Consider the following 19796-nt stretch of genomic DNA (forward strand, 5'->3'; position numbering starts at 1 on the left):
GTCTTAGCCAAACTGGAGACCCAAGGTCTAACTCTGCATTTGCTGTTAACAATTCGATCCAGCACCTTGGCCTTTCTCATCTTGGCTGTATATTCCCAAAACCAGGATAGACAGTATCTTTTTCAAGCAATCTTTAAATCAGATGTTTGTAAACATTTCAAATCAGCAGATTTGAAAAAGAGCCCCCAGTTCATCATACTCCATTTTCAATAAACTCCTGACAAGGAAAAATTCTGAGATGTCCTAAATTAAATTACAGCAGACGAAAGGGTAGAAGGAAGAGATAAGAGAGGTTAATCAGTTATCAGAACCAACAGAAAAATTCTCTCATTTCTGAATATATGTTAAAACTTTAATCAACCTCCAGGTGACAATTTTCCATGATTATCTAGAGAAAATAGCTGAATAGCTGACCACTAGATGCCATCACATCTTGCTTACACATGAACTTTCCAGACTTTTGCCTACAACCAATCCAAAAGAAGCAAATGTTTTTTCCTTACAGACTGTGCATCCATCCTAGAACTTTCTCCACTTAACTGCCTCCTAAACCCTTTACCTAGCCAATGTAAATTCTTTCAAAACAACTCACGTCTTTCTTCTCCAAACTCATTGTATGAATGAATGCAAACAACCCAGGATGGTGGGCATGTTGTCTTCTCCATCTAGCCCTGCTGCTGATGGTTTAGATGGCATGTCCCAGGATGTGGTCCTTTCATTGTCTAGCATATAGCTCAATAAACCCTTTCTTTCAGAAAAACTTTCACCCTCAAAGATTTTTGTTTAGCAATTGCCTCCTTTAGCAACTTCAAAGTTTTATAACATTAACCTTTCTACTCTGTCATGCTAGAGCCATATCCACAATCACAATTAACCACAGGAGCCACGCGGGCAAATAACATTTTTAATTCAGAGGTCCAAATGCCCCCAGCCTTTGCCTGAATATCCCTGCTTTCTTCCTTGGTTAGCTGCCAAACACTCCAAATTTTGGTAGTACATATTGTAGACAAGTAGACAGAAAGTTAAATTTACTTTCAGCTATAGAAAGTGTGGGAAGAGAAGTCACTTGGAAGGGCAAACAAGAACAGTAGGAAAATTAAAATGTAACTGAGCATATCCAGCACCAACCTGGCACTTTTGTATGCATGTCAAAATTTGCCCAGCTCAGCACTTGCTGGTGTAGCTCAGTGGATTGAGCATGGGCCTACAAACCAAAGGGTCACTGGTTTGATTCCCAGTAAAGATAAATGCCTGGGTTATGGGCTGGGTCCCCAGTGGGGGCGAATGAGGAACAACCACATATTGATGTTTCCCTCTCTCCTTCCAGTCCCCTCTCTCTAAAAATAAATAAATAAATATAGATATTTTTTTAATTTGCCCAGCTCAGCACAAAAGTGCACGGGCAGGTAACATCAGAAGTATGGCAATATGAAAGATTCCCTTGGTGTCTACCCCTGAAATTTCAACAAGTTGATCAGCTATAACTCAAAAAATGATTCCCTCCTAAACATACAGGAACACTTGAGAGATCTGCACATTGAAGCAACTAAAGGTAGGCAAATGAGAATGACAAAGGAAAAAGAGAAGTAAGGATAGCTCAGAGGGCCACTGATGCAGCCTTGTGGCCTGGAATTCATGGTGGCTCTGTGGCTCCAAAGAAATAGAGCCACAGAGTCCTGATGCCTTTTAGACTCCTAAAACTCTCCTCCTGTGGCCTTTGGTATTGGGTTTCAGAGCACATTATCTCCAAACCCAAGAACTTTCATGCCAGAATTGTTATTTCCCTCTGTGACTAACCTCCGGTGGTTGTGGCACATGGCAGGGGACCCCTGTGGAGGTCCACAGTTGCTATCACCAAGAGGGAAAAACAAACTCTACCCCCAAATGTCACGGTTATACACAGATATACTGATAGCAGCAACAGAGATGAGATTTGGGATTTCACCGAACTTAAAAACTTGTTATTCAGCATCACCTACTGAATACCATGAATAACCAAGGTAGCAAGGCAGCTCAGAAAGGAAATGAAAAATATCCAGAAACATGGAAATATGTGATATAAATGACAAAGAATTCAATATTACAGTTCTGAAAATACTCAAAAAGATATGAGAAAATACAGACAGACAATTTGATGAGCTCAGAAAACAAATTAATGGCCCTGGCTGCTGTAGCTCAGTGGATTGAGTGAGGGCCTGCAAACCAAAACATTGCTGGTTCAATTCCCAGTCAGGGCACATGCCTGGGTTGCAGGCCAGGTTCCTAGTAGGGGGCACATGAGAGGCAACCACACATTGATGTTTCTCTCTCCCTCTTTCTCCTTCCCCTCCCCCTCTCTAAAAATAAATAAAAATCTTTAAAAAATTAATGAACAAAACAAGTATTTTACCAATGAGACTGAAACTTTAAAAAACAAATAAATAGAAATCCTGGAGATGAAGCATTCAGTAAAGGAGATCAGGAATGAACTACTGATAATAGGAAATGGAGCTGACCAGATGGAGGAAATAATTAGCAATATCAAAGATAAGAATCCAGAAATAACACAGTGGGAAGAAGAGAAACCTAAACATTAAACAAAAGAGAGAGAGAAAGAAAGAGCTCTACAAGAACTATCTGACTCAATCAGAAAAAGCAATATAAGAATTATAGGTATTCCAGAAGAAGAGAAGTAAATGGAAAGCCTACTCAAATAAATAGTGGATGAGAACATCCCAAACCTATGGAAAGAATTAGATCATTCAATCCAAGAAGCAAACAAAATACCTAGTTACCTTAATCTAAAGAGCCCTCTCCAAGGCACATTGTATTAAAACTGTCAAAAATCAATCACAAAGAAAAAAGTTCTCAAAGCAGCCAGGAAAAAAAAAAAAAGAAAGTGACCTACAAAAGAATGCCCATCAGGTATCATCGGACTTCTCAGCAGAAACTCCATAAGCCAGAAGAGAGTGGAGCCAAATATTCAAAATACTGAAAGAGAGAAATTACCAGCCAAGGATAATATATTCAGTAAAATTCTCCTTTAAATAGGAAGGAAAAATAAAGACCTTTCCAGAAATACAGGTGCTGATGGAATTTACCACCGGGAAAGCTCCACTGCAGGAAATACTCAAGGGGGGTATTCTACCTGAAAGAAAGAGCAAAGGGTCACAACTTTATAAGATGATCACCAAAAAACTTACAGCATAAACAGGGATAATTTGAGACAACAAAAACATAAAAGGTGAGGGATGAGAAATCAAAGGTTTGTCCTGGCAAAGGATGATGGAGATCAGATGCACTCAAAAGGAAAAAAGCTACTGTATATATTCAATGTTCTTTCTCATAAATCTAATGGCAATCACACACAAAAACCTCAAAACTTAGAAACATAACTTAAAAAAAGAGGGAACAAAGGAAAGAAGCATGGATACCACCAAACAAAAACAACAGACTGAAACACAAAGGGAAAGAATCAACAGAGGTACAGAGCTACCAGAAAACAAATGACAAAAATACCATAGGAAACCTTCATACATCAATCATTACCCCAAATGGAAACAGACTGAATTCACCAATAAAGAGTCAAGGAGTAGAGGGCTGGATCAAAAACAAAACCCAACCATATGCCATCTTCAAGAGATACATCTAAGCTGCAAAGACAAAAGCAGACTCAAAATGAAAGGGTGGGAAATAATTCTCCAAGCAAATAACAACCACAGAAAAGCAGATATGGTCATACTTATAGCTGATAAAGTAGATTTCAAGATAACAAAAGTAACAAGAGAAAAAGATGGACATTTTATAATGATAATGGGGACACTACATCAAGAAGACATAACATTTCTTAATATATAAGCACCCAATCAGGGAACACCAAAATATATAAAACAATTACAGAACTAAAGGGAGAAACAGATCAAAACACAAATATAGTTGGGAAACTTAATACTTCATTGACAGCTCTAGATAGATCATTCAAAGAGAACATCAATAAAGAAATATCAGTCTTAGACCAAATGTACGTAATTGACATATACAGAACCTTTCATCCCAGAACATCAGATTATACATTCTTCTCCAGCGCACATGGATCATTCTTAAGATAGATCATATATTGGGCCAGAAAACTATCCTTAACAAATTTAAAATGATTGAAATTGTACCAAGCATATTCTCTGACCACAATGCTTTCTTTTTTTAACCTTTCAATAAACTTTTTATTGGTCTTGTGCCCTGCCATGGGATATCCCACTCTGCTGCCTTTAATGCCTTAAAACTTTGGTGTCATTGACCTCAGACACCACTCTGTGGTCCACAGTCCTGCAGGTTGTGGTCTCATGGGTGGTTTGTAAAGAGGGGCTCTTGTCCAGGGCATCAACAAGATTAAAGTCCTCCCCTTCTTCCAGTAGGCTGTGGTAGGTGGCAATCTCAGCCTCCAGCTTGACCTTGGTGTTCAGCAGGGCCTCATACTCCTGGGCCTGGGGCTGTTCCTCTGCCCAGGCCTAGGCCAGCTGACTCCAGGTACAGTAGAACCCCATTGAGCTGTTCCATCTACCTGATATAGCGCATCTCCAGTTCCCTCAGGCTGCTCTCTAAACTGACCTTCAGATTCCTCATTGAGTCCAGGTCAGTCTCCAACGACTGGACTGTATGTCTCAGCTCTGTAAGTGTCGTCTCAGCAGTACCTATCTCAGTGGTCTTCAAGGTGACCACTGTAGCACTTTCTTCAATCTGATGGGACCAGTACTTGTCTAGTTTCTCTTGGTTCTTCCGAGACAGCTCTTCATACTGGACCCAGATGTTTGCCGTGATTTTGCCAAGGTCCTGAGATTTGGGGGCATCCAACTCCACAGTCAACCCAGAATTGACAATCTGGTTTTGTAGACCATTTACTTCCTCCTTGTGGTTCTTCTACATGAAGAGCAGCTCCTCCTTGAGAGACTCTATCTCTGTTTCCAGCTGCAGCCGAGTGATATTGGTGTCCATTAATGTCCTTCTCCACAGACTGGTGCATGGCCAGCTCTCTCTCATACTTGACTCTGAAGTCATCAGCAGCAAGATGGGCACTGCCAATCTGCAGAACAATGCAGGCATTGTCTACAGAATTTGCAAAGATCTGAGCCCTCAGATCCTCGATGGTCTTGATATAATGCCTCCAGTCTCTGACCTGGGGTCCCTTCTTCTCGAAGTATCCCCAGATTCTGCTCTCCAGTCTCTGACTATCATCCTCCAGGCTTCTTACCCTATTCAGGTAGAAGGCCAGGCAGTCATTTAGGCATTGCATAGGCTCCTTCTCACTCTTGATTCCCCCTATGCCCACCAGACCCATGGCTATCCCTGCAACCAGGCCTCTGGATCCCCAGCTGCCCCACATGCTGGTGGAGTGGGACACTGAGATACGGGAGTCTGAGCCCCCGGCATCTGCATAGATGCCAGCCACACTACTGGCCTGCCAGACCCAGTAGTTGGGTGACTACACGGAGGCCAGGGTAGAGTAGCTTGTGGAGAAGTTGGAGCATGCGCTGAAGCTCATGTTGTTCAGAGAGGTAGGTGAGAAGCCGAGACTCAGGTTGAGGCTGCCCACAATTCTTGAAATTAGAAATCAACAGCAAAAAGAAAGTAGAGAAACCCACAAATATGTGGAAGTTAAACAACGCACTATTAAAAAAATGACTGGGTCAAAAAAATAAAAGAAGAGATCAAAGTATAGAGAGAGAGACAAATGAGAATGACAAAAGGACATATCAGAACTTCTGGGAGGCAGTGAAAGCAGTAATAAGAGGGAAGTTTATGTCATTAGGTGCTATATAAAAAAAAGAGAAATCCCAAATAAACAACCTAACATAACATCTTAAAAATCTAGGAAAAAATATAAGTCATGATGCCATAAAAGTCCTAGAGGAGAACATAGTCAGAAAAATTTCAGATATTCCACTCAGCAACATTATCACCAATATGTCCCCTAGAGTGAGGGATATAAAGGAAAGAATAAACAAATGGGAATACATCAAATTAAAAAGCTTCTGCATGGTTAAAGAAAACAGCATTAAAATGAAGAGGGAACCAACCATATGGGAAAACATATCTGCCACTTTGGACAAAGGTTTGATCTCCAAAATATATAAAGAATTGACATGACTTCACTCCAGGAAGACAAATGTCCTAATTAAAAAATGGGCAAAGGACCTGAACAGACACTTCTCCAAGGAGGACATGTGAAGGGTCCAGAGACATACGAAAGGATGCTCAGCATCACTAGCCATCTGAGAGATGCAAATTAAAACCACAATGAGATAACCACTTCATACCGGTCAGAATGGCCATCATAACCAAATCAACAAACAACAAGTGCTGGTGAGGATGTGGGGAAAAGGGAACCCTAGTGCAGTACCAGTGGGAATACAGACTGGTACAGCCACTGTGGAAAACAGAATGGAATTTCCTCCAAAAATGAAAAATGGAACAGCCTTTTGACCTGGCAATTCCACTTCTGAGATTATACCCTAAGAATCCTGAAACACCAATCCAAAAGAACCTATTTACCCCAATGTTCATAGCAGCATTATTTACAATAGACAAGTGCTGGAAACAACCTAAATGCCCATAAGTAAATGAGTGGATCAAAAACCTGTGGTACATTTACACCATGGAATAGTATGCAGCAGAGAGAAAGAAGGAACTCCTACGCTTCACAACAGCATGGGTGGAACTGGAGAGCATTATGCTAAGTGAAATAAGCCAGGCAGTAAAGGACAAATACCATATGATCTCACCATTAACAGGAACCTAATCAAGAAAACAAACAAGTGAGCAAAATAGAACCAGAAACATGGAAACAAAGAACAATCTGACAGTGACCAGAGAAGAGGGGGATAATGGGGAAAAGATATTGAAATAATATCAAGCATCTTCTAGGTTCACAATGGACTAAAACTAGAAACCAATCTCAAGAAAAAAATCAAAAACAGTTAAATACATGGGCACTGAATAACATGTTATTAAATAATGAATGGATTAACAATGAGATTAAGGTAGAAATAATGGGGGAAAGTCAAGGAACATGTATAAAGGACCCATGGACAAAGCCAAAGGGGATAGGATCAAGGGTGGGAGACAAGGAGTGGTGGGCCACAGGGTATTGGTTGGGGTAAATGGAAACAACTGTACTTATACAACAAAAAAAAATATGAAGAAAAGGAAAGAAAGAGGCTCTTCCGGCAAGATGGAGGAATAGGTGGACGCACTGTACCTCCTCGCACAACCAAGAATAGAACAACAATAATTTACAGACATAATATCACTCAGAACTGACAGAGGATTTATCTGAATGGAAGTCAGACAGCCAAGAAGTTGAAGTAGACCCGTACAGCCTGACTGGTAGGGGACGACGAGCCAGGCAGGCTCGGGGCTGGCGCGGGTCAGCGGTGCACGGAGGTCGGGAAAAATTTGGCGCAAAATTGGCGCAAAAGCCATCTGGGGCGCAAGAATGCAGCGGTGATCCCTGAGTACGCAAGCTGCAGCTGGGGGACCCAGTGAGGCAGCAATTGTGGACCAGGGCAGAGCTCGCAGCCCAGGATCCCAAAGAAGTGTCTAAGCCCAGGAGAACGGAACTACCGCCATTGTTCGCCCCCGCCCCCACATATAACGTCACAATCTAGCAAATGGGGTGCCCAGCCCCGGTGAACACCTAAGGCTCCTTCCCCCACCGCAACAAGAGCAACCAGACCGGAAAAAAAAAATAGGAGAGACAGGGAAAAACGTAAGATATCTTTCCAACAGAACAGATCAGTCCCCCAGGACTCATCCTTTTGAGTGACCAAGAAATACCCAATCTATCAGATGCACAGTTCAAAACACTGGTGATCAGAAAGCTCACGGAACTGGTTGACTTTAGGCGCAAATTAGATGAAAGGATGCAGGTTACCATAAAAAGAGATGCAGGAAGATACGCGGAGGAGAGCCAATAGTGAAAGGAAGGAATCTGAGTCTCCAAACAATACAGTGGACCAGAAGAAAGATAGAATCAACCAAGCAGGAAAGCATGACGAAATAAGAATTCAAAAAATCGAGGAAAAGCTTAAGAGCATCCAGGACACCTTTAAACATTCCAACATCCGAATTATAGGGGTACCAGAAGGGGAGGAACAACGAGTGGAAAAGTTATTTGAACAAATAATAAAGGAGAATTTCCCCAATCTGGCAAAGGGAACAGTCTTCCAAGAAATCCAAGAAGCTCAGAGAGCCCCAAAGAAGTTGGACCCAAGAAGAAACACACCAAGGCACATCATAATTACATTAGCCAAGGTAAAAACGAAGGAGAGAATCCTAGAAGCAGCCAGAGATAAGGGGACAGTAACCTACAAAGGAGTTCCCATCATACTGTCAGCTGATTTCTCCAAAGAGACCTTACAGGCAAGAAGGGGCTGGAAAGAAATATTCCAAGTCATGAAAGACAAGGACCTACATCCCAGATTGCTCTATCCAGCAAAGCTCTCATTTAGAATGGAAGGGAAGATAAAGTGCTTTTCAGATAAGGTCAAATTAAAGGAGTTCATCATCACCAAGCCCTTATTTTATAAAATGCTAAAGGGACTTATTTAAGAAAAGAAGATAAAGAAAAGACATGTATAGTAAAAGGACTGCAAACTCACAATTAACAACCACACCTAAAGCAAAACCAAAAGAAACTAAGTAAACAACTAGAACAGGATCAGAACCACAGAAATGGAGGGCACATGGAGGGCTAGCAGCAGGGGGGTGGGAGGAGGAGAGGGGGGAAAAGGTATAGAGAATAAGTAGCATAGAATGTAGGTTGAAAATAGATAGGGGGAGGGTAAGGATAGTATGGGAAATGTAGAAGCTAAAGAACTTATGAATATGACACATGGACATGAACTAAAGGGGGGAACGTGGGTGGGAGAGGGGGTACAGGGTGGAGTGGAGAGAAGGGGGGAAATGGGACAACTGTAATAGCATAATCAATAAAATATATTAAAAAAAAGAAAAAGAAAGAAAGAAAGAAACACAGTCACAAAGGGGGAAAAGACAATGAATAAATACCTAATCAATAATAACCTTAAATGTAAATGGATTAAATGCTTTAATCAAAAAACATATGATAGTTGAATGGATAAGAAAACACAACCCACATAAATGCTACCTACAAGAGACCAACCTCAGAACAAAATACCTACACAGACTGAAAGTGAGGAGTTGGAAAAAAATATTCCAAGCAAATGGACATGAAAGAAAAAAAGCTGGAATAACAATACTTATATTAGACAAAATAGGCTTCAAAACAAAGGCCATAACAAAACAAAGAAAGTCACTATATAGTACCTAAGGGAGTTGTCTAACAACAAGATATAACCCTTGTAAACATATATGCACCCCATACAGGAGCACCTAAATACATAAGGAAAATCTCGGAGAACTTTAAGGAGATCACCAGCAATATAGTCATTGTAGGAGATTTTAACATTTCACTGTCAAAAATGGATAAATCGTTCAAACAAAAAATCAACAAGGATATTGTGGCATTGAAAACACCAGAGATCAAATGCACTTAATTGCAATTCAAGAAAACTGAAATCATATCATGCATCTTCTAGGTTCACAATGGACTAAAACTAGAAACCAACCTCAAGAAAAAAATTTAAAAACAGTTAAGTACATGGACACTGAAAACATGTTATTAAATAATGAATGGATTAACAATGAGATCAAGGTAGAAGTCAAAAAGTACCTGGAAACAAATGAAAATGAACACAAAACAGCCTTGGTTTGTGTGGTTCAGTGGATCGAGTGCCAACCTGTGAACCAAAGGGTTGCTGGTTTGTTCCCAGTCAGGGCACATGCCTGGGTTGCAGGCAAGGTCCCCAGTGGGCAGCATGTGAGAAGCAACCACACATCAATGTTTCTCTCCCTCTCTTTCCCCTTCTCTCTAAAAATGAATAAATAAAACCTTTTTAAAAACTATAACAGAAAAACTTCTAAAAAAATAGAAAATGATCACAAAACAACCCAAAACCTCTGGGACACAGCTGAGGTAGTTCAGAGAGGGAAATTCATAGCAATACAGGCCTAACTTAAGAAGATAGAAAAAATCTCAAATGAACAACCTATCCCTACATCTAAAAGAATTAGAGGAACAACAGCAAAGGAAGCCCAGAGCAAGTGAAGGAAGGAAATAAACAAGACCAGAGCATAATTAAATGACATAAAGAATAAAAAAAAGCCCTGGCTCCTTTGGCTCAGTGGACTGAGCACCAGCCTGTGAACCAAAGGGTTGCCAGTTCGATTCCCAGTCTGGGGACATGCCTGGGATGCAGACCAGGCTCCCAGTAGGGGACACAGAAGACACAACCACGCATTGATCTTTCTCTCGTTCTCTTTCTCCTTCCTTTCCCCTCTGTCTAAAAATAAATATTTTTTAAAAAAAGACTAAAAAATAATTCAAAATATCAATGAATTCAGGAGCTGGTTCTTTGAAAAGGTAAACAAAATCAACAAACCCTTAACCAGACTCATCAAGGAAAAAAGAGAGATGACCCAAATAAATAAAATCAGAAACAAAAGTGGCAAGTTACAACCAATACCACAGAAATAGAAAAGATTGAAAGAAATTACTATGAGCAACTATATGCCAAGAAAGTGGACAACCTGAACTAAATGGGCATATTTCTAAAAACATACAATTTTCCAAAACAGAATCAAGAAGAAGCAGAAAGCCTGAATAGATCAATAACAACTAGCAATATTCAAAAACCTTCTACCTCACAAAACCCCTAGACTACATGGCTTCACAGGCAAATTTTATCAAACATTCAAAGAAGAACGAACTCCTATTCCTCTCAAACTATTCCAAAAATTTCAAGGAGAGGGAAGACTCCCAAACTCTTTATATGAGGTCAGTGTTACCCTAATTCCAAAACCAGGGGAAGACACAACAAAAAGAGAAAATTACAGGCCACTATCTCTGATGAATATAGATGCTAAAATCTTCAAAAAAATATTGGCAAATCGCATCCAGCAATACATTAAAAAGATCATACACCATGGTCAAGTGGGATTCAACGCAGGGATGCAAGGATGGTACAATATTTGTAAATCAATAAGCATAATACATCATATAAACAAAAGAAAACAAAAACCACATGTTCATATCAATAGATACAGAAAAGGCATTTGATAAAATACAGCACCCATTTATGATAAAAAAGAAAAACCCTCAGCAAACTGGGAATAGAAGGAGTATATCTCAACATAATAAATGCCATATAGGAGAAACCTAATGCCAACTAAATACTCAATAGGCAAAAACTAAAAGCCTTTCCCTTAAGATCAGGAACAAGACAAGGGTGTCTGCTCTCACCACTCTGATTCAACATAGTACTAGAAGTTCTAGCCACAGAGATGAGACAAGAAAAAGAAATAAAAGATCCAAATTGGAAAGAGGAAGTGAAACTGTCATTATTTGCAGATATGACAGTGTACATAGAAAACCCTCTAATCTCCAACAAAAAACTACTTGACCTAATAAGTAAATTTGGCAAAGTAGCAGTATGCAAAGTCAATATTCAGAAATGGATGGCATTTTTGTACACCAAAAATGAACTATCAGAAAGAGAATCTAGAAAAGGAATTCCATTTACTATAGCAGCAAAAAAATAAAAGTATCCAGGAATAAATTTAACCAAGGAGGTAAAAGATATATACTCAAAAAACTATAGAACACAGAAGAAATAAACTGAGTAATATACAAATAGATGGAAGCGCATACTGTGTTCATGGATTGAAAGAATTAACATCATCAAAATGTACATACTACCCAAAGCAATCTATAGATTTAATGCAATCACTATTAAAGTATCAATGGCCTATCTCACTGATCTAGAATAGACTCCAAAATTTTTATGGAACCAAAATAGACCCCAAATAACTTCAGCAATCTTGAAAAAGAATAAAGTTGGAGGGATCAATTTACCTGATATCAAACTATACTACAAGGCCACTGTAACCAAAGCAACTTGGTACTGGCATAAGAACAGACACACAGATCAATGGAACAGAATATAGAGCCTAGAAATAAACCCATGTCTCTACATTCAATTAATATTTCTAAAAAGTGGCACACGCATACAATAGAGTAAAAACAGTCTCTTCAATAAATGGTGTTGTGAGAACTGGCCTGGTACATGAAAAAAAAAATGAAACCTGACCACCAACTGATACCATACACCAGAATAAAATCAAAATGGGTAAAAGACTTAAATATAAGTTGTGATGCCATAAAAGTCCTAGTGGAAAACAAAGGCGATAAAATTTCAGATATCCCACATAGAAATATTTTTTCCTGATATATCTCCTAGGGCAAAGGAAATAAAGGAAAAAATAAGCAAATGGGACTACATCAATTTAAAAAGGGAGAGGGTGGAAGCAAGAGAGGGAAGTGGGATTGGCTGGGCTGGGGGCAGTGGTGGGGGGAAATGCAGACAACTGTAATTGAACAACAATAAAGTAATTAAATAAACACACACACACACGTAGCTTCTGCATGGCTAGAGAAACCATTATCAAAGTGAAAAGGAAACCAGCCATATGGGAGAACAGATTTGTCAATAATATGTGGGACAAAGGTTTAATCTCCAAAATATATAAAGAACTCATATGATTCAACACTAGGGAGATAAACCATCCAATTAAAAACTAGGCAAAGGAACTGAACAGACACTTCTCCAAGAAGGACATACAGAGGGCCCAGAGACCTTTGAAAAGAAGCTTAATATCACTAGCCATCAGAAAAATGCAAATTAAAACTACAATGACATATCACCTCACTCCTGTCAGAATGGCTATCATTAATAAGTCAACAAACAAGTGCTAGGGAGGATGTTGAGAATGGGGAACCCTAGTGCACTGTTGGTGGGAATGCAGACTAGTGCCACCACTGTAGAAAACAGTATGGATTTCCTCAGAAAACTAAAAATGGAACTGCCTTTTGACCTGGCAATTCCATTGCTGGCAATGTACCATAAAAGACTAGAAATGCCAATTCAAAAGAACTTATGCACCATTATGTTCATAGTAGTGCTATTTACAATAACCAAGTGCTGGAAGCAGCCCAAGTGCCCATCAGTAAATGATTAGATAGAAAAAGTGAAGTACATTTACACAATGGAATATTACACAGCAGAAAGAAAACAAGAGTTCCTACCTTCACAACAGCATGAATGGATCTGGAGAGCATTATGCTAAGTGAAATAAGCCACTGTTGAAAGACAAATACCACATAATCTCCATATAATCTCACTTAAAGAGGAAGCTAGTGAACAAAATAAACGAACAAGCAAAATAGAACCAGAGACACAGAAACATGGAACAGGCTGACAATGGCCAGAGGGGAGGTAGGGGTGGAGGGAGTTAGGGCATAAAGAAGGGGAAGGGACCAGTCAAAGAATATGTGTGAATAACTTATGGACATAGACAACAGGGTGGGAATTGACTGTGGAAGTGGAGCAAGGGCTGGGCAGAGGAGGGCAAAGAGGGAAAAATTGGGACAACTGTAATAGAATAACAATTAAAAATACAATTAAAAATACTCTCAAAAGTAAATATAATAGTAAATCTTTATGAGTCCAGATTTGGCAATGTATTCTTAGATGTAACACCAAAAGCACAAGTGGAAAAAGAAAAAAACCAGATAAACTGGACTTCACAAAAATTAAAATCTTCGGTGCTTAAAAGGACATTGTAAAGAATGAGAGGAAATTTTACAAATCCTATCTCTAATAAGGGTCTAGTATCCACAATACATAAATAGTTCTTAAACTTAACATAAAAGACAACCCAATTAAAAAGTGGGCTAAGGATTTAATAGAATTTCTCCAAAGAAGATATACAAATGGCCAATATGCATATGAAAAGATGCTCGATATCATTAATCATCAGGGAATGCAAATCAAGTTCACAGTGAGGTACCACTTCACAACTATAAGCAAGACAAAAATAAGAAAGACAATCCCAGATGTTTGTGATGATATGGAGAAAATGGAAGCTTTATAAACTGCTGGTATGGATGTAAGATGATGCTGCAACATTGGAAAATAGTATGGCAGTTCCTAGAAAGGTTAAACATACAGTTATCATATGACCCAGCAATTCCATACATGTGCATGCATGTGTATATCTCCAAGAGAAATGTCCACATAAAAATTTACACATGGATGTTTATATCAGAATTATTCATAATAGCCAAAAGGCGGAAAAAATCCAAATAACAATCAATGGATGAATGACTAAACAAAATATGGTATATGTTTACAATGGAGTGTTATTTGGTCACAAAAAGGAATGAAGTACTGATACATGCTATAACATGGACTTAAAAACAATATGCTTAATGAAAGAATCCAGTCAAAACAGACCATATATTATATGATTTCATCTGTATGGAATGTTCAGAACAGGCAAATCTATAGAGACAAGTAGATTAGTCATTGCTTAGAGCTAGGAAGAACAGATAGGGGAGTGATAGGTAAATGGTATGGAGCTTCTTATGGAAGTGACATAGGTTCTAAATTGATTATGGCGATAGCTACACATGCCTGTCAATATAATAACAACCACTGATTAAGTCCTTTAAAGAGAAGAATAGTACAGTGAGTTATACCTCAATATACTAGTTTACAAAACATCAATGGCTCTTTATCACTTACTGAAAAAAGTCCAAACTCCTAAATTTGGCATACAACTCCTTCCCTCAACCATCATCATTTGAGCCCCCAGCCAGCATTATTGTTCACTACTTTTTCATATGTTTTTTATCAAACCAAAATGAATTATTCACAATTACCCCTATATCCCATGCAGTTTTTTATCTTTGTCTTTCCTCTTGCTATTCCTTTCCTCTGGAAATCTCTCCTTATAACTTATCTTTACTCATCTTTACATTTTTATATCCCATTTCTCTCACAAGACCTAGTTCAAATGCCCTCTCCTCTACAAATCCTTCCATGTTCTTCAATCTTCATATAGTAGGCCCTCAAAAAATTACTCACTGAAAGAATGAAAGTAAGTAGTCCTCACATGTTATGGTTGCTACTGCCAGAGAATAATCCTCTCAAAGCCACAACTGCACTTTTCTCTTCCTTACCTGGTCACAGCAGCAGCTCACTGCCTCAGCTCCTTTACTAAGTCCTTGAGAGTGGTTCCAAACTACTATTCTCTCCCTCTCCCAAAACCATTCCCTTGATGAACAAAGCACTGACAATACATTATGCATGGAAGGCCAAGTATAGTTGTATAGGTTGTGCACTGCACAACCCTAGTGGCACCATTCAATTATTGTCTATGTGAATGACACAATCTCCTAGGGTTGTGCAGTGCATAACCATTCATGGCAGCCCTGATTGGAAACATCAGTAGATTTGGGAACAAAGCCAAAAACAGTGCTCAGTGAAAGAACTACTCTAACTGTATTGCTCTTCAGAAGTGGGTATTTTCCAAATCTCATCAAGACAAAAAGAAACTCAGGAGAATAACATAGTCATAACATGGTCGTAGTAATGACACAGTGTTTGCATGGAATTAGAAACCAGGAGTATCCAAAGGAAAAATTGTCATTGATGTGTTTCCAGCAGTAGAGAGAGAAAAGGATATATGAAGGTATGATGTACCTATACGGTTTCTCTCATGAAAACTTTCAAGTCCAATAGGTTCTGATTTGGGGTTATCAAACAAGCCCTTGTTTAATCTGGCTTCAAGAACATTGCTATCTGGAAGGATATGACCTAGCTGATAGACACAAGTTTTATGTCTCTATATAGGTCTCTCTCCCATCATCAATTTATTCATCTGTCTTGTGGTTCATCAAAGAGTCTTTTGTAAGGTTGTGGTGAAAACAATTAGGATCAGAACCCATAGCCAAGTTGCATAATTAGGACCCATGTCACTTCCACCAAGGCAGAGACCCTCTAACCTCAGCCAGAGCAGACATTCAACAAGTACCCCCACCCTGACTACCACCACTAAATTGCAGGCAGTAATGCAGGACTCTTCAAAATGCGGAGGCATACTAGCTGTGAAGACAGGTGAGCTGGTAGTAGAGTCTGAGTATACTAGACATCGGATTTGTTCCTTCTTTTTGCCCCCACTACAGTTCAGCTGAGCCTCCCACTTTCATATTTGCTCTACCTAGCATATTTCATTCCACCTCTTTTCCTCCTCCAGAGATTTCCTGGTTAACCCACCCAAATTGATTATTCCTTTCCTGAACTCCATTGGTACTTAGTGGTACTATAAATATATTGTTCCATTAGTTTCCTACTATTGTTAATAATAACAACTAGTAATAGTAGTAATAATGGCAGTAATTACCGTATTTTTCGGTTTATAAGATGCACTTGTTCCCCACCCCAAATTTGGGAGGAAAATGCAGTGGTGACCCTGCTCCTGCCTCCTGTGACCCTGCTCCACTGCTCCCACCCCCCCCGGTAAGCGAGCCAGGTAAGCTACATTCAGACTATAAGATGCACCCCCCTTTTCCCTTTTCTTCCCAAATTTGGGGGTAGTGCATCTTTTTAGTCTGAAAAATATGGTGTTCTTTATTGAGTGCTTTACTATGTGCCTGACACTGTATTCAGCATCTTTTATATAACATTTCATGTATTCTCATGGCAATCCTATGAGGAAAGTAATATTTCCCCACCCTACTCCTCCCTTTTTACATATGAGGAAAGTTTAAGTAACTTGCCTAAGGTCATACAAATAATGAATAAGTGAAAGTCAGTCACTATACCCAGAACTGATCCCAAAGATAGTGTTTGTAGCCAATACTACCTTTTGTCTCCCTCATGATAATTTGTCTTTTAAGGGGTTTCCTTTGCCTCTACTATCCATGATGCCTAACACACTATCAAACACATAAAAGTTTCCTAAGAAACATGTGCAAGTGTGACTCGGCTCCCTGGCTAGACCTCAGCTCACACAAGTAGGAAAAGAAGGGAAGACAGGCAGTGAGTACAGAGAGGCTCAACCTTTCAGGAAGCCACAGGAGTCCTCCTCTAATTCATTTACTAGGGATCAAGCTGCTGCCTTGACCTCAAACCCAGAAAAATATTTAGAATGAATGGCCTGGTTATCTTAAAACTCTTCCAGATAGCTCTGAAGGAACAGAGCCTAGGCTAACCAATGTGAAGAATGAATGATACCCAGTTGTCTGTCCAGTTCCCTGCAGGAAAGAGACCAACTGTGTCGGGGTCACAACCATGTGGGCCAGCAAATATTTGCAGAACTCTGCCACCATGAAGCCATGTGACTATGGTCAAGGATTTTTGGGAGGATGGAAGGGGATAGAAGTATTTTTAAAGAAGGAAGGGTTTTTTTACACCTCTTTAAGTCTCAGTTTTCTCATCTTTACAAATAGGAATAAGAATGCCTACCACCTGCAATGCTGCCAAAGTATAAAATAAAAATGTAATAGAAGACCCAATCACCCAGTGCCCACATCAGTTTGTACTTGCTTGGGTTGGGCACAAAAGAGGTACAGGATGTGGTTCCTGTCCACAAGAAGCTCACAGTCTCTCTGGCAAGTCTTCTGATGTATAGCATGGTTAGACTCTGTCAATCAATGATAAAACTGGCTAATAGATTACACTAACTCTCAGCAGGCCATTTTGTCAGATGAAGATTCTGGTGGAAAAGAAGAAAATTGCTGGCAAGAATAAAGGTTGAGGGTTATATTTGTGCTTCCAATAACCCATCCACACTTCTGTAGTATTAGAAAATTGGAGAAGGAGACTCTATCAGCCACTATTTGGGAAATGATGCATGTGAACTCTGTTCTTTTCATTCACAACACTCATCACCATTTCTCATTTTCTAGTACGTGTATTTCTGTTAAACATCAACCATCCCTACTAGACTATAAGCTCTTGGAGGGCAATGGCTGTGTCCTGGTCCATATTGTAGATCCAAAAGCTAACACAGTGCTGGGAATACACAAGATGCTCATCAGATACTTATTGAATAAGCAAATGAAACAAACTTTGTTAATTAATCAAAAGCAATTTAAAATATGCAAGCTTTGTTTATGCATAGAGTTTCTCTTAGATATCCAAGAAACTGGTAATGGTGGTTTCTTTCTGGGGAGAAGAAATAGTGGAGTAGGATTCAGGGATTGGCGGGAAGTATACATTCTATTTTATTCCTTTCAAATTGTTTGAATCTTTAATAGCCAATCAAACATAAAATGTGTCCCTGACTTGTGTGGCTCAGTTGGGTGGGCACTGTCCCACAAAGTGAATGATCGCCAGTTCAATTCCTGGTCAGGGCACATGCCTGGGTTGTGGGTTTGGTCCCAGGTCGGGATGTATACAAGGGGCAACCGATCGATGTTTCTCTTTCACATCAATATTTTTCTCCCTTTCTTTCTCCTTCCATTCCCCTCTCTCTAAAAATAAATAAATAAATATTTTTTAAAAACATAAAATGTGAATGAAAAATACAGTGGTTACGCTAGGTGATAGACTTCTAGGGGACTTTTATTTGCTATGTGTCATATACTTGTAATGTTTCAGGTTTAGATCATGAGCATGCACTGCTTTTATGATAGAAAAACATGATTAAAATGCAATTTCACAAAGAATGGAAATATGTTGTTAACCACCTAATGTATGGGAATGGAATCAACTACAACTTGGGACAGATTCAAAAACCCAGAAAGCCCCATCCAAACTGTAACAGGGAAAGTGACACTGTTGTTACTACCCACAGATAAGCTCTTTCTTCAAGCAACTGGAAATATTTATTTTAATCTCTGAGACTGCCTGAAGGTACAATTACAGCTCAGACATCAAGCCAGCTAGATAGCTAGATTTTGGGGGGAGGGAAGGTGACTTCCTTTTGTATGTGACAGTAATGACAGGGATGTGATGGTGGGCTTCTTAACTCCTCAAGCTTTACTAGTACCCTCTTCTAGGCAAGAAAAGCTAAGGTATGAAAAAGTTAATCATAGCTCCCTCAGCTGTCTCAAACAGCCAAGAATCTAGCTATTTAGCTTTTGCTGCTAAAGTGCAATAATGCTGAACACACATTAGAATCACCTAGGTGGTTCATTTAAAATAAAATACTAATCCTGAGACCTACTCCTGACTCAGCTACTCAGGTCTGGGGCCTGGACAGCAGCATTTTAGTTTCTCAGGTGATTTCAATGTACAGCCAGGTTTGAAAACCACACTTGTACCCACTGCTGAATACCCCAGTATCCTCAGAGAAAGAACGCTTAGTTCCTATTTTTAAAACTCTTCTTTAAACAGTATATTCCCCTCAAAAAAGGGAGGCCAAAGAAGTCTGTAACCAGGACAAGCTATGAGCACAAAGAGATAGGTCTCTGTGGTTTGAAACCAAACGAAGCAGAAGAGAAAAAGTAGAGAAGTCTGAACACAGAGACTAAGAAATAGACAGGAAACTAGAGAACAAAGGCATGATGTCCGGGAGAGAGCCTGGATGTTAGCACATCAAATTCCTGGGTCCATTTTCCAAACTTAGTACCTTGACACAGATTCCCTAAAGATGAATAGCAACCAGGAATTAGCAAATTAGACCCTTAAAAACATGCTTTCTTAATCAGCCTTCAGCCGGGCGGGGAGGGGGGGCGCGGGGGATGGGAATGTCTGCTGTTGTGAAAGCTACAAGCATTTTTTCCCTCCAAGCCCTCTCTCTTTTCACACCTCCACCTGCCCACTTAGCACAGCAGAATGACAATGAAACATGAAATCCACATGTGCTTGGATTTTTAAAAAGCTCTCTTCCTC

General features: G+C 39.5%; 1 protein-coding gene and 1 pseudogene across 8 annotated transcripts in view; both read right to left on the bottom strand.

Annotated features, from left to right (window-relative positions):
- TMEM164 (transmembrane protein 164) overlaps window positions 1-19796 on the bottom strand; it is a 228313-nt gene that overhangs the window by 151805 nt on the left and 56712 nt on the right. Inside the window, exon 1 of one of the 8 annotated variants that reach the window (XM_036016610.1) lies at window positions 3048-3071. The exons of the other annotated variants lie outside the window; for them this stretch is intronic. The gene's annotated coding sequence lies outside the window, so the exon portion shown is untranslated. Of the gene's footprint in view, window positions 1-3047; window positions 3072-19796 lie in introns of those variants that run through there. 8 annotated transcript variants of the gene reach the window in all.
- Window positions 4177-5762, bottom strand: LOC114504662 (annotated as a pseudogene).

Source organism: Phyllostomus discolor, chromosome X, assembly GCF_004126475.2.
Source record: "Phyllostomus discolor isolate MPI-MPIP mPhyDis1 chromosome X, mPhyDis1.pri.v3, whole genome shotgun sequence".
In the NCBI taxonomy this organism is placed as follows: Eukaryota; Metazoa; Chordata; class Mammalia; order Chiroptera; family Phyllostomidae; genus Phyllostomus; species Phyllostomus discolor.